Raw genomic sequence first — 15,267 nt, 5'->3', positions numbered from 1 at the left:
AGATCGGATTCTCACCTGGCTGATAAGACAAGAGCAGGCCGGCACCCCGATAGATGTGCTAAGGACCGATGAGGAGGTTATACTCTACACACAACGTGAAATACATGCAGCCATGACCCATCATTACACTCAACTGTATCAGTCCCGGCACTGCTGTAGTGAACAAAGTCTGGAGAGGTTCTTAGGTCTTCTATAATTACCCGGGGCAACAACGGCGCATAGGGAAACGCTCAATGAACTGATTTTGTTGGAGGAAATCAGAGACGCCATCGCGTCCTTGGCCATGGAGAAATCACCAGAGCCAGATGGACTGCCGGTAGAATACTATAAGACGTATCAGCTATCAATCACATACTGCCTCCATGCCCTATATGCAGCTGCCACAGAGGGGTGGGAACTCCGTCCCGCCTTACGAGAGGTGCTCTTGGTGTCCCTATTAAAACCCGACAATGACCCCATGGAAGTGGGCTCCTACAGACCCCTTGCTTTGCTCAATACCGATTATATGATACTTGAGAAGGTCTTGGCGGACAGATTAGCACAGGTGGTCCCCATGTTGATTCACACGGACCAAAACCATTTTGTGCCATCTCGTAACACTTCCATTAATCTAAGCCGTTTCTTTAGGGTAGCGGCTGACTCCGTGATTGCCTGGTAGAGGGCCGGTTGTTTGATATTGGACCTCGAGAAGGCCTTCAATTCCTTAGAATGGGAATTCCTAATTGCGTCACTTAAGAAGTATAATCTAGGCTCTGCCTTCCTTCAGTTAACCCACCTGCTATACACTGAACCAACTGTCAAGGTCAAAATGGGCACCTACATATCGGTCGCAATTCCGGTGCGGATAGTGACAAGACAGGGGTGCCCTTTATCTCCCCTCCTTTTTGCACTGGCAATAGAGCCGCTAGCAGAGACAATACGCACTTGGCTTGGGGATTGTATCCCTTTGGGAGATGGCACACGTCAGGTGTCGCTTTATACAGACGATCTCCTAATTTATCTTAGCAACATAGAAGGGGTCCCCGGACAGTTGGTGCAAATCCTACATAATTTTGCAATGCTCTTGGGGTTAAAGGTGAATGTTGACAAGTACTGTGTATACTCATTTGGTGAAAGGACTCAAGACCCGGGCCTCGTCATTGGTGGGAGGAGGCTACAGTGGAAAGAGGTTACATTCCGTTATCTAGGTATATGAATATAGCGTCAGCCGAAGGATCTATTTGATGGGAATCTGGGCAGAGCATTAACAGCCATTAGATCCCAAATGCTGTTTTGAAGCACACTTCCACTCACCATAATGTGTAGAGTGGCATCTACTAAAATTGTAACTCATCCGAGGCTTTTATACTACTTCACGAATCTCCCTGTGTATATTCCCATTTCCTTTTTTTGTCACACTGGAGAGGCTAGTGAGAGATTTCATATGGGGCAGCGCCAGACAGAGTGGCTCTAAAGAAACTGTATTTGTCCATGGACCAGGGAGGTTTAGCAGCCTGTGCTTCGAACACTACTACTTGGCTGCCCAGTTGCAGTGGATAGCGAGGTGGCTGGCCGATCGATTCCATGAGGACACAGCAACCACACAGCCACCTTACTCACTGTCACAGATTATTAGACTCTCCCACCCTGGCACAAAGACGAGGCCTCTGGAGCTTCTGCTACTCGGTGACTTATAAATGTTTTCACAGGAACCTTCACCTAACCTGGCATATTACGCCTTATGCACCAGCGATGCCATTAGAGGGGTCCCCCAGAGGACAGAGCTGACGGCAGCTTAACTCCGGGAATGGCAAGAGGTGGGTGTTCAAACACTTGGGGGCTTATACTGGGACGGGGCATGCATATCATACATGTCATTGGTGGAGGAAGAGGGACTTCCACCAGGACAATTCCTTCTACACCGCTTTCTGATAACCACGCTTATGACTAAGTGGAGTGACATATCCACAGAGCCTCAGTCACACTTTACCATGCAATACTCACATGTAATGGGACAGGGCAGTCACCTCACATGGTGGTTCGCGGCCTCGTCAGGACGCACTTGGTGGTAGGCTTGGATTCGCTCCGGCGCAATTGGGAACAAGATCTAGACCACCAGTTTTCAGATTCAGAGGGGGCTCAAGTGCTAGAAAGCCCAACACGTATACCCAGGAATATGCGGTTCAGGCAAAATTCAGTACTACATAACTCAAAGAGCGTACCTCACGCCTGCCAATTTATTTTTTATATAAACATTTTTTATTTTGACAGAAAAGAGAAACATAAGTCAGCAAAATGACAGTATAGCAGTCCACAGTATAGGTGTATCGTTTTCCAATACATTTGACACAGGATGACAGAGTAGAAACCCCTCCATCCCCTCAGATCAAATTGTTCCGTCATATACAATATGTAGACTATATAGTGCATAATAGATTCACCCAGATTAGATGAACACTCCCCGATACCCAACATGCAAGTGATTACCTCATACAGTACTAGGAGGGGGCATGTCATCCACCCCAGAGACCTCCAGCACTCTGTCCCTTTCCCGTTGTAGTTCTATAGTGGGGGATAGGCAAATGGAACCGCTGTATCCACCTCCCCCATTTGTGGTCCCATTTCCTGGGGCATCCCCTATGTTTGAAGACATCCTTTTCAGCAAGCATTGCCCTGTCCATGTCAACTGCCCAATCACGTAGGGCCAGAACCATCCCCACACCCCACTTCTGGGCAATGTTACGCTTAGCAATGGTCTACCCAAGTGAAGGCCACATTTGCTCAACTTGCATCAAATCAGTAGCTTCCCAGATATTTAGGAGACACAGTTGGGGGGAGGCCCTGAGGGATTTACCATCCGCCTTCTCCATTTGCTGCGTGACCCTGTTCTAATATTGTTGCATCACCGAGCAATCCCAGAGAACATGAAAAAAGGTTCCTGGTTGGTGACACTGCCGGAGGCACAGGGGATCAGTCCTCCTTCCTATCTTAACCAAAATCCCAGCGTCTAAATATATACGATGCAAGATTTTAAATTGAACAAGATGCAATCTCATAGGGGTAGCCACTTCCTTGGGAGAGGCTAGGGCATCACGCCAGTCCTCATCATCTAGGTCTCCCAAATCTGTTTCCCAAAGTCGTCATAGACAACTACGCATGCCAAAATTAATCAGTACTTCCACCATGAGGACGCTGCATGCACGAGATGCTCCGCCTTAGATGCTGTTCTGATACACATGCTTTGGAGTTGTACCCGTATCCACACATATTGGAGGGAAGTGGCCAACATACTATACATCTGCACCAAGCACAAGATACCTTTTGAATGGCCGACATATCTCCTACATATATTCCGCAGAACCCCCAGAACCAAGGTAACCTCTCCCTTCCTGGACTTAGTTATAGTGACAGCCAAGAGGCTGTTTACTAAAAGATGGAAAGCACCTGAACCCCACATGTACAGGCATGGCATCACTCAGTACTAGCATGGGCCAAAGCGGAAAACATTGCTATTAGATGTGAAGAAACTATAGGCTTGCAGCAGGTCCCCATGGACACATGTTGGTATGCAATCCTGGCAGAGCTACAACAGAACACAATTGAGGCGGGAGGGGAACCTCCAGTGGAGTAATGCTGCAGACGGAAATAACATGTGTTCATCGCAGTTCTGTATGGACCGTGATGATTTGACAGTAGCTGTGCATCTGATGTGCACACACACATATTTACACACCATTTTAGGGGAGGAAGGCACCAGCAGCAGACATCAGAGTCGTAGGCAGGGTCTGCACAGGGTGGTGAGTGGGGTGCTTCGGGTTAGTTTGATGTTTAATTTTTCTCTTTGATTTCTCACTTCTCGTCAACTGCATGCATACTCCCACTGTGCTGTTAATGGACTTTATGAACCCTAAGTAACACAACAGCTTGTATGTTATGATTATCAGTGGTCTACCTACATTCGCAACAGATATTGAGATGTACCATGTGTGTATAAAACATGCTGTGCTGAAATTACATCATTGATGTAATTCGAAACGATTCTGTAAAACCTTTAGGGCATATACGATGTAACAAATAAGTTCCCAAAATGTGGTAATGACTGTACAAAAATGTATTGATAAAACTGAAAAGTTTAATAAAATATATATAAAAAACAGTTGGAAGAAATTGATAGGTAAAACGTTTGCTGCATTGGGTCTACATCCTGAAACACCACTAAAGGCAGGCAAAACATGCTGCAACATATTAGGGATAACCCAGGACTTAGCACTTCCAATGTGAAGACTTCCAGCCCCTGGCTGCAGTCCAGCTTTCTCTTCCTGCACTACCAGCACATCACTGTCCTCCTCTAAACAAGGTACTCCATCAGCACTAATAGTAGATTCATCTTCAGAGGATTACTCGCAAACAGAAAATTCACTGCTAGAATCTTCAAATTGGTTCTCTACCTCAGATGCAGAGTCAGTCTCCGACCCATGTTCAGAGGCATATTCAAAAAGCAAGCCTCCAACCTGCTTGGCAGTCAGCTTTCGAGCAGCCATAATGCCTACTTATGAAACTAACACAACAAACAAGACAACAATAAACAATGATGTGTCTAATTAGAACTCAACAAACTCACCTGTATCAAACAGTAAATATAACTAATGTCATGATCTGCAAAAAAAACTATCAATACAATCTACAAAATGAACTTGATACTCTAAAAAGATACCTCTCACTTGCCAACGATAGCTAGACTGAGGATCAACTGCACCTACTCTGAGTCTGCACAGACACAGCAAGCACAAAGGATATCCCACTGGAAAAGAAAAACAAAAGAACTGTGCACAAGACAACACAATACAGAACTTGCCCAAATTCAAACATGAATTAACCCGTTCTGTGCTCGCGTCGGCCAATGACTGACGCGAGCACTATCTGCCCAGTGCTGCGCACGACCGTTGACTGATGCAGCTCCGCCTACTCTTTAGAACTCCCGCACCTCGCCGAAATTCGCGCCGCAGTTAAGGAGTTAAAAAGAATAAGCTAAACATGTTCCAATTATTACAACCATTATAAACAAACATCCAACCAGGGCAATAATACTCATTTAAAGTAAACATTACAAAATATTTCCTTATTTATTTATTTATTTATACCATTTGTAGAGCGCACTAATACCAACCGGTGTCCTGGCGCTAAGATGGTAGCTCCCTAAGTTTCCGGCCGCAGGTCTAGTTCGAGAAGAGCCAAGTTTTCAGTTTCTTACCAAAGACGTGCAACTGCACAAACTCCAGATCTATCAGTGCTGAAACTGGAAGCAGGAGTCACAACCAGTGAAATAAAAAGCTTTGCACTGCAATAAAAAAGAGAAATAAAACATTAAGATCACAAATGCAATTTATGACAAAAAATAAAACAATTTGAAGTCTGCCCATGGGCACCGACCGGCATTACAAACATCAGATTTGCCCCCATGAGCAGAATAAAGCAAAGCATAGCAACTGGCACCCCAGAGGGGAATGACACTTGCCCTAGCCACCAGCCAAACAAAAGTCAAACACCAGTTCACACACACCAGCATCCAAACGCCAGCCACACAGAAAGCCAGCCAGAAGGCAGTCGACACACACAACCAGCAAAATCCATAGTTCAAACACACCATCAGCCAAATACCAGCCACACACCAGTTCACACACACCGCCAGCCAAACGCCAGTTCACATGCGCAGAAACGTGTTCTCTGCTGTATAGTGGTTTTCTGCCCCCATCCCGTATGAGGAGTCCGATTCCCCCAGGGAAAGCAGAAAACAAAGGACAAGTGTTGGCAAAAATTGGGAGAGACTCTTGACGAAGAGGCTGCTCCATCAACACATAATCCTTTTTATCTAGTAGTTGTCTGCTCTCTTGGGGGTAGATTGGCCTAAAAGAGGTCCCTGAGGTGGGGGAAGGGGCGGAAAGCAGCCAAAATAGGTCCTCAAAAATGTTGAGCAACCCTTGCCCAAGGGGCCGCTCCCCAGCATAAGCATTCAATAAAGTCCCTGGTATCTGGTGGTTTTTACTCCCATTGGGGGCAGATCAGTCTAAAAAACAGCTGATCTGCCCCCAGGGGGTGGAGAAAATGGCCAAAACATGTCCCCAAAAATGGGGAGCGATGGTTGCCCAAGGGGACGCTCAGCAGCAAACATGTACAATAAAATTCTTGTGTCTAGTGGTTTTCCGCACCCCTTGGGGGTAGATCAGCCTAAAAATGGCTGATCTGCCTGTGGGGTGAGGGGACTAAAACAGCCAAAACAAATCCCCCTGCTCCTGGGAATGCAAACATTTTAAATCCCTGGTGTCTAGTGCACCACCACCTCCCCCCTCCAGATCGGCCTAAAAATGGCTGGTATGCCCCTGGGGGGCACAGAAACAAAGGATAATTGTCCCCCTGAGGGAGCAACCCTTGCTCAAGGGGTCGCTCCCCATAAAAATATAAATTTAGCACAATCCATGGTGTTTATTGGCTTTAAGCCAAAACAAATGCCCATAAGACATCTCTGGTGTCTGGCGGCTGCATTCCTGCCATAATCCCTCCCTATGAATGCACTGAAGAGAGACCTTGGGTGAAAGGAAAACTCTTTCCTTTCCCCCAGTGTGCCTCTTCAACCCAATCCCTCCCCCAGCAAGCAGACTTAGCTTTTCAAGGTCCTGGACCCACGACATCCTGGAAGCAAATGGCTTCCAGTTCTTCCAGGCTCATTATGATTAGGTCGGCGCGCCGCACTCTCTGATGCATCATTGCGCAGGGGAAGGGGGTGGCAGTGGAGGCGCTTCCATTGCTATCCCTGGTGGGGGCATGTGGCAGGGAGTCCACGCGGGAGTGCCAGCACTTCCCCAATGGGTGAGTGCTGAGGACGTGTCCAGCCTCCAGGGGGTAATCCCAGTTTCATGTTTTAGACCTGCATTTAATGACCACTTTGGTCCTCAAAAAAGCTTTAAGCTACAAAGCAAAGCAATGTGCGACTGAAAGACAAGTATGTGTAGCAAACTGCAAAAGCATCACTTGACATAATGCCTGTACCTTTTATCAGGCGTTGTGTCCTGACACGTCACCTATCTAGCTGCCTGTTTATTATAGTACACTTCTTCTGCAGTTCTGTGTAAAGCTCTAACCACAGAGTTCAACAGGCAATGACTGCAACTACTATAAGAGAATGCCAGGCTGTCTGTGGCGCAGTGTGATACATGCGAGCAATTCTTAGCTCAGCTGTCACACACACACACAGACTTGCTAAAGATGAACACATTCCTTACACATTCTGTGAAATCATGTTTTTTTAACTTTAAGGATGTCCTTTGAGGGAGTGGCCTTAATGCACAGACTGAAGTGTGGTAGCAGATTGTGTGCTTAGTAGTCCCAAGACCCTGAGTCCAAGCCCTAGCTTTGCGCATATTTTGTCTGTCATTCCTACCGCTTGACTCCCAGAGAAGGGGAGGTTATTTGGATCTGTTTGGCCTAACCCCCACTTGTGCCCCACCACCAGTGACTGCTACAGCCAGCAAAAATAGACACCGCCCTCTCAGCCTGGGAAAAGTGATGTTGTTCCTGTTTACATTTCACGTTTTACTCACTCTTGAATTCCCTAGGAGTATATGATTTTTTCAAGATGGCGTCTTTTTTGTAGTTTTTTTCATGTAACAGATTACTCATGTACAGTAGTTAATGTGAAAAGAGTTGTTCCCATGTAGCTGTGTGTTCCTGTTGTGAGTAGGCCACATCTGTCAAAATATGGACAGTGTTAAAGTTACAGTAATTGCAGTGCGTATAGGGAAGTGGGTGCATGGTCTGAGTCGGGGATTATTGAGGTGAAGTAGATGCAAGGATGTACGTACATGAGAGTAAAACGCTTGTGCTGAAAAGGAAAGAGAGGAGTTGAAAGACTGTAACTGTCTAACAACGAGACTACAGAGAAGAGTGGTGAGAAGAGGAGAACATGAGTGATTAAATAACTCCAAAGACATTGCCTCCTCCACAGACCATAGTAATGTTTACATCACAATCTGCTTAAAAAGCATCAATCTATCAATCAGTCAGAATTTGTATAGTGCAGCACTGTCACCCCTGGGGGTATTTTGGTGCCGTGGGTGCAATGTCTCAGTTGAAAAGCCAGGTCTTGAGGTTCTTTCTGACGTCCGCCAGGGAGGGTGCTGTTTGAAGATGGAGGGACAGGTCGTTTGAGGTTTTGGCAGTGATGTGGGAAAAGGAATGGCCCCCGCTGTGGCTGCGACAGTTGCTGGGTGTGTACCAGGGCTAGTCAGGAGGAGTGGAAGTGTATTGCAGGTATATGGAACTCCAGTCGATGGTTGATGTAGGTCGGTCCTTGATCGTGTAGAGCTTTATAGGCATGTGTGAGGATCTTGAAATGGCATCTCTTTTGGATGGTGAGCTGCTGGAGGTTTCTGAGGTGGGTCCATCTGGGGAGGTTGTTTATGTGTCTTGTTGTAGCATTCTGTGTGGTGTGGAGTCTTCTGAGGAGGTGGGTAGAGATGCCAGCATAGATAGCGTTGCCATAATCGAGGCAGCTGGTGACAAGGGCCTGCATGACAGTCTTTCGGCAAAAGGCTTTGACACTTTTCCAGCTCAATGTGGATGGCACTGTGCTAATCCTCAACAGTTAGAAATGGGGGTCTCTAGTTGGCCGTGGTATGCACCCTGTCCAAGTAGAGACCCTTCCTTCTAGTCAGGGTAAGGAAGTTACGCACCCAAAATAACCCCTAATCACCCCCTTGGTAGCTTGGCACAAGCATGCAGGCTTATCTCAGAGGCAAAGTGTAAAGTATTTGTACCTAAAACACACAGTAACACAGTGAAGACACTACACATGGACACCACACCAGTTTAGAAACATAAACACTCTTCATCTAAACAAACAAGACCAAAATGACATAAATCCAGCATGCAGAACTCAAGATATCACTTTTTAAAGGTTTAAGCAGTTGTTTCCATAGAACGTTATGGATGCGGTGAATTTAGCACAAAGTACCTTTGAGGCATCAAAATACAAGGCACAAAAGAGCCACAAAGGAGAGAAGTATTGGAAAACACAGCAATGTGTTGATTCTTGAGTCCCAGGGGAATGGAGGCATCGGTTCTTCTGCACGTAGGAGAAGTGTTGCGTTGATTCCTTAACGTGGGGAGAAGCGATGCATTGAAATCTGAAAGCAGGTCCTTTTGCTGCAGAGGTGCAATGCTTGGAAAAAACAGACATGCTGGGGTCAATTCTCCCAGCTGCGAACAGGCACTGCGTTGATCCTTCGGCCGAGAGCGGTGATGCGTTGGTTTTTCAACAACATGGCAAGCTTGCATCAAGAAAAACAAGTGGAGGGTCACAGTGTAGATTTTCTTCTTCTTTCTGCAGCAAAGCCACCTCCAAGGGCCCAGAACTGGAATTAGCACCACGTGGTAGGTCAGAACTACCAACAGAGGTGTCCAGGGGCTGCAGGTAAAGTTTCTGATGGCCCAGAGACTTCTTAACAAGAGGCAAGCACACACAAGCCTTTGGAGAATCTTCTCATGCAGGATAAAAAGCAAAGTCTAGTCCCTTTCCTCTCCAAGACAGAAGCAGCACCTGCAGGCCAACCAAACAAAGCAACACAGCAAAGGGGCAGTATTCCTCCTGACAACTCCCCAGCTCTTCCTCATAGCAAAGTCTCCTCTTGATCCAGAAGTGTTCAACACATGTGGTGCAACAGATCAAATACTTTCATCCCTTATGTCCTTTAAATTAGACATACTTCAAAGGATAATCTTCGCAGTGCACAGATCCTGCCTTGCGCAGGCCTGGCTTCAGACACACTACAGGGGGGTGGAGATAGCATTGTGAGAGGACAGGCACAGCCCTATTCAGGTGCCAGTGACAACTCCTCCCACCACTCTAGCTCAGGAAGGCCTATCAGCCTGATGATGGGCAATCAGGATATGCAGGGCACACCTCAGCTCCCTTTGTGTGACTGTCTAGAGTGAATGCACAAACAGCCCAACTATCAGTCTAAACCAGACATGGATTCCACAGACAGACAGAGGCACAGGATGGTAAAGCAAGAAAATGGCCACTTTCTAAAAGTGGCATTTTCAAACACCCAATTTAAAAACCACCTTCATAGATAGATTTATTTTTAGATGCTGAGGTCATGTAACCCAAACTCAAAATCTCAATCTGTTCCCAATTGAAAGTTACACTTATAAGATGTTACAAGACAGCACCTAAGGGAGAGAAAGTCCTTGCAATAGCAAAAAACGAAATTGCCAGTATTTCACTATCAGAACATGTAAAACACACCAGTAGGTGTCCTACCTCTCACATACACTGCACCCTGCACATGGGGCTAACTTGGGCCTACCTGAGGGGTTCCTTACATGTAGTAAAAGGGAAGGTTTGGGCCTGGTAAGTGGGTGTACTTGCCAGGTCAACATGGTAGTTTAAAATCACGCTTGCAGACACTTCAGTGGCAGGCCTGAAACATGTTTGCAGTGCTACTCAAGTGGCGCTGAACACCAACTAGTAGCATTTGATTTACAGGCCCTGGGCACACACAGTGAACTTTACTAGGAACTTTCCAGTAAATGAAATATGCCAATCATGGATAACATATCATAATCACAATTCATAACTAGAGAACATACACACTTTAGCACTGAATAGCAGTGGTAGAGTGCCCAGAGTCCTAAAGCCAACATGAACAGGTCACAATAAAAAGGAGGAATTTGGGGGATAACCCTGCAAAAAGTGCCAGGTCCAACATATGCTTAAAAAACGCTGCTGAAAAATAGACATTTGAGGTGAGCGGTTTTGAGTGCCATTTATGCAGCAAAGTCTTTAAGCATAGGATTAGCTAGTGTGATCCACGCCAAACTGAAAAATTACAAAAGCCTTTTACCATTCCAAGCACAGTATTTCAGCTTTGGATTTGTAAAATAACATCCATGGCAGTCTGGAATGAATAACAGCAACCCCTGACACATGTTTCACTCTTATTAGCACCGCCTAATCCTATGCTAAAAAACCTCTGATAGAAAAACAGACATTTGAGGTAAGCAGTTTTAGAGTGACAGTGGCCCCTTGCGTTCCCGCCCTAAAAAACACATTAAAATATGTATCTACTTCTTGATCAACTTTTCTGGGCATCAAATACCACAGCTCCACTTCTCAAGGAGTGCACTAGCACTAGCACTAAGAAACATGGAATACACAAGCACAACTTGGGACAGTATTATACATTGTGCCCCGGGAGGCAAAGGATATGTGCACCCGCTTTGTGCTCCGCTGGGGTACAATGGTATTACAGAATGAGCTGCAGACACTTATGCCTCTCAGTGTGCCTCCTGAAGGCAGTCCTCTGGGGTGCCCCATCAACTTCAAGACTACCCCATGCACGTGGGTGCAGTCACTCACTGCTCCCATCTGCAGGGATATCTCTATCCCCTCCTTAAAGTGAAAGCAGGTTGTTGCTTGCACAGAGAAGAAAGGAGTGGCTTTAAAGGAGAAGCTCCATATTTCACTGAAGAACAAGTTACCTCCCTTCGGTACCGTATTAACTGGTAGAGACCCTATCTAGCTGCAGATTTCTTACCTTTGAATCTCTCAGTCGCCAGGCTGCATTCGGAAACCTTTGCTCCATGCGCGTGCCCTCGGGTGGCTCCGTTCGGCTGTGCGTAACGTCATCGGCATCGTTAGCGTTGGTTATGATGTTGCGGTCACCTATATAGGCGCCAGTCAGGCGCATGGGTGTCAGTACTTTTCATTTCTTCCACACCAGAAGAGCAGAGCCTTGAAGTAACTGACGTAAAAGTGTGCAAAACTAGGGCCCTGATAAGGGGATTAACCCTAGCTCTAACTAAATTAGTTTGCAAAGGGGGAGGCATGGATGGGCCTGTAAGGAATCGGCAGCTAGATAGAGTCTCTACAAGATAATGAATTACCAAAGGTAAGTAACTTGTTCATCCTATAGAGTCTTCTAGCTGCAGATTCCTTACCTTTGAATTAGATACCCAAGCCATACCCTCCCGCAGTGAGTTGCAGACCAATACCTCACACTAGTAAGTCCTGCAGGACCGAACAAGCAAAATGTCCATCCCTGTGGACCTGACTGTCCAAGCAGTAGTCTTTGACAAACATGTGCAAAGATGCCGCTGCTGCCTGGCAGATGTCCAGGACTGAGACACACCGAGACAAGGCCGTAGTCGCAGTCTTTCCCCTGGTGAAATGGCCCCTTAATCCCTCAGGGGGCTGCTTCTTAGGCAGGGCATAGCAGATCTTAAAGCATAGAATGGCCCAGAAAGAAATGGTCCTTTTCTGCAATGCCCCCCCTTCTTAGCTCCCAGGTACCCCACAAAGAGATGGTCGTCCACACAGGAACACTTTTATGCGGTCAAGGTAGAATGACAACGCTCTTTATGGGTCCAGATGGTGGAGATGCTCCTCTTCCTTAGAGGGATGTGGGGAGCAAAGAAGACAGGCAGCATGATAGACTGACCCAGATGGAATGGGTCACCACCTTCTGCAAGAATGAAGCATGGGTGCGAAGCACTACTTTATCTGGAAAAAACATCATGTAGGGAGGTATACAAAAGAGCACCTGCAACTCACTCACCCTCTGGGAAGATGTAATTGCCACTAGAAAGGCTGTCTTGACGGTAAGCAGCAGGAGGGGAGAGTTGTGTAAAGGCTTGAAGGGAGCACAAATAAGACAAGTGAGGACCAAATTAAGGTCAAGCTGCGGCATACCAAAGGGCGTGGGTGGAAACAAGTGAGCCAGCTCCTTCAAAAACCTATTTACAATTGGAGACCTAAAGAGAGAGGGTTGGTCTGGCAGCCGCAAAAAAGCAGATAGAGCATAACGATAACTCATAAGAGCACCCAAAGCAGAGCCCTGCTCGGCAAGGGTTAGAATGAATAGAAGAACAGTGGAAAGAGAAGCAGAAAGAGTATCAATAGACCTTTCTGTACAGTATAATACAAACGTCTGCCAACGGCAGGCATATACCGTCTTAGTGGAGGGTCACCTGGCTGGCAAAGTTATATTGCATACTTAGGGAGGAAGGTTAAAAGCCATCAACTGCTGACGCTCAATATCCACGCATGGAGGCAAAGAGTTGACAGGTTTTGATGGAGAACCCTTCCCTGCTGCGACAGAAGATCCTCCCGAAGTGGCAGCCTGATCGGAGGATCGTTACACATTTTCAGAAGCTCTGGATACCAGACTCTCCTCACCCAGTCCGGAGTCACAGGAATGACTTGGGCCCAGTCATTCCTGATCTTCTTCAGAACCCTGGGCAGGAGTGGTATCGGTGGCAAGGTGTACAGCAGGACTGAGCTCCACTCACTACGAAAGGCGTAGCTGAGCGATAGCCTCCTTAGAAACTCCAGCGTACAGTATTGCTGACACTGCGCTTTTTCTTCAGAGGTGAACAGATCTAAGCAAGGTTCTCCTCATTGATGAAAGAAACCTTGCGCCACCTCCGACTAGAAATGCCATTCGTGATCTGCTAGGCAACGACGGCTGAGTTCTTCTGCCCTAGCATTCAGGAACCTGCCAGGTGTTGAACCACCAGGGTTATGCCCTGCTGTTCCAGACATGTCCAGAAACACAGGACCTACCAACAAAGGGTCCACGACCCCACCCCACTTGTTGCAGTACCACATGGTGGTGGTGTTGTCCGAGAACACCTGCACTAACTTCCCCTTGACAGAGGGAAGAAATGCCGTCAACGCCAATCGAATCGCTCAAAGCTCCAACAAATTCATGTGGAGCCCCGACTCTGCCGGGGACCAGTTTCTCCTGATCTCCACCTCTCCCAGAAGGCCGCCCCATCCCAGAAGTGACACATCTGTCACTACTGTGTGAGCTGGTTGGGGAAGGGGTCTTCCATTTACCGAATCGCGGTTTGTCAGCTACCACTGCAGATCTCTTGCAGTTCCTGGACCACATCGGTGAGATTTCCTCGATGCTGTGCCTACTGGAACTTCAGGTCCCACTGCAGGGCCCGCATACGCCACCTGGCATGCTTTACCAACAGGATGCAGGAGACCATGATGCCCAACAGCCTCAAAGTCAGTCCCACCCAATTCCAGGATAGAGGCTGAAACATTGGAATCACAACAGCCCAGATGAAAGAGAGCATCTGAGAAGGAGTCAGGGGTGACTTCAGCATGTTTATAGAGAACCATGGTTCCCTGTAAACTGTGCGCCTGAGCGGGTGTGCACACCTAGGTTTCCCTATGCGGAGACACCGACAATCAGAGCGCACTACAAAGGATTCCACTGCTTTCATTCAATGCTTCATTGGAGCCTTTGAAGTGCGGCTGATGGTGATGACGCTGCGCTTCCAAATGCTTTTTTAAAGATGTGTTTTTGTCTTTAGAATGCTAATGGAAGTTGTTTAAATACCTGCAGGGCAGGCATAAAATAGCGGGAGAAAATTCCCAAAGCATTCCCTTCAGCCCGAGTCCAGTCTGCCACATACACAGACCTCTGGCTCCTCCACCTTTTGTTTTCTCTTTCTCTGTCTTTGCACCTCGTGGTGTCACTATTTTGGCTGCAGCGTCACACTTGCTTTTCTAAGGAGTATAGATCTACTGGCTGGTCTCAGTTCAGCAGCACTGTCTGCGTTCTGCACTTTACATCACTGCTTCTCACCAGACCACCTCTTGAATTCTCCAGTCCTTTTCTTTTTTTGCACTTTGTGGTGTCACTGCCTCCGGCTGTGGTTTCACACATGTTTTCCCTAGATCCCAGTCTGTAAACTGATATAATCCAGTACACACATTCAGTTGCTATTGTCAGTCAGTGACCTCTGCAGTGACTATAAAACGCTCGCAATACATGCTGCCATTCACATTCGTCTCCCCGCCAGGAACTTCAGTGTTATTCCAACCAGCACGTTTCTAAACAGCAAATACAGACACAGCAGCAGGGCTGTATCTAGGGATTGTTGGGCCTAGGTTAGACAAGGAACATGCAAGTGCACTTTTTCATTTCTTTTATTGGTGCAACAGGTTATTGCCAAAAGTATACACTTAACAAAGTAAAATATGAACAATTAACGCAAAAGTGTTGAGGCTTAGCAGAGAGTACACTTTAAATGGCCCCTGAAAAGACATGCCCAGGCACTTTGGGGCAGATTTATGAGGCCCTTGCACCTCCTTGTGCCGCAATTGCGTCACTTAATGTGACGCAACGGCGGCGCAAACAATGCGCCCTATTTACAACGTGACGCATCTAGGAGATGAGTCACGTTGGAAAGCCCTGCGCCATAAGGAGGCGT

Source organism: Lissotriton helveticus, chromosome 9 (assembly GCF_964261635.1).
Source record: "Lissotriton helveticus chromosome 9, aLisHel1.1, whole genome shotgun sequence".
NCBI lineage: Eukaryota > Metazoa > Chordata > Amphibia > Caudata > Salamandridae > Lissotriton > Lissotriton helveticus.
Note: the sequence above shows the minus strand (reverse complement) of the source record.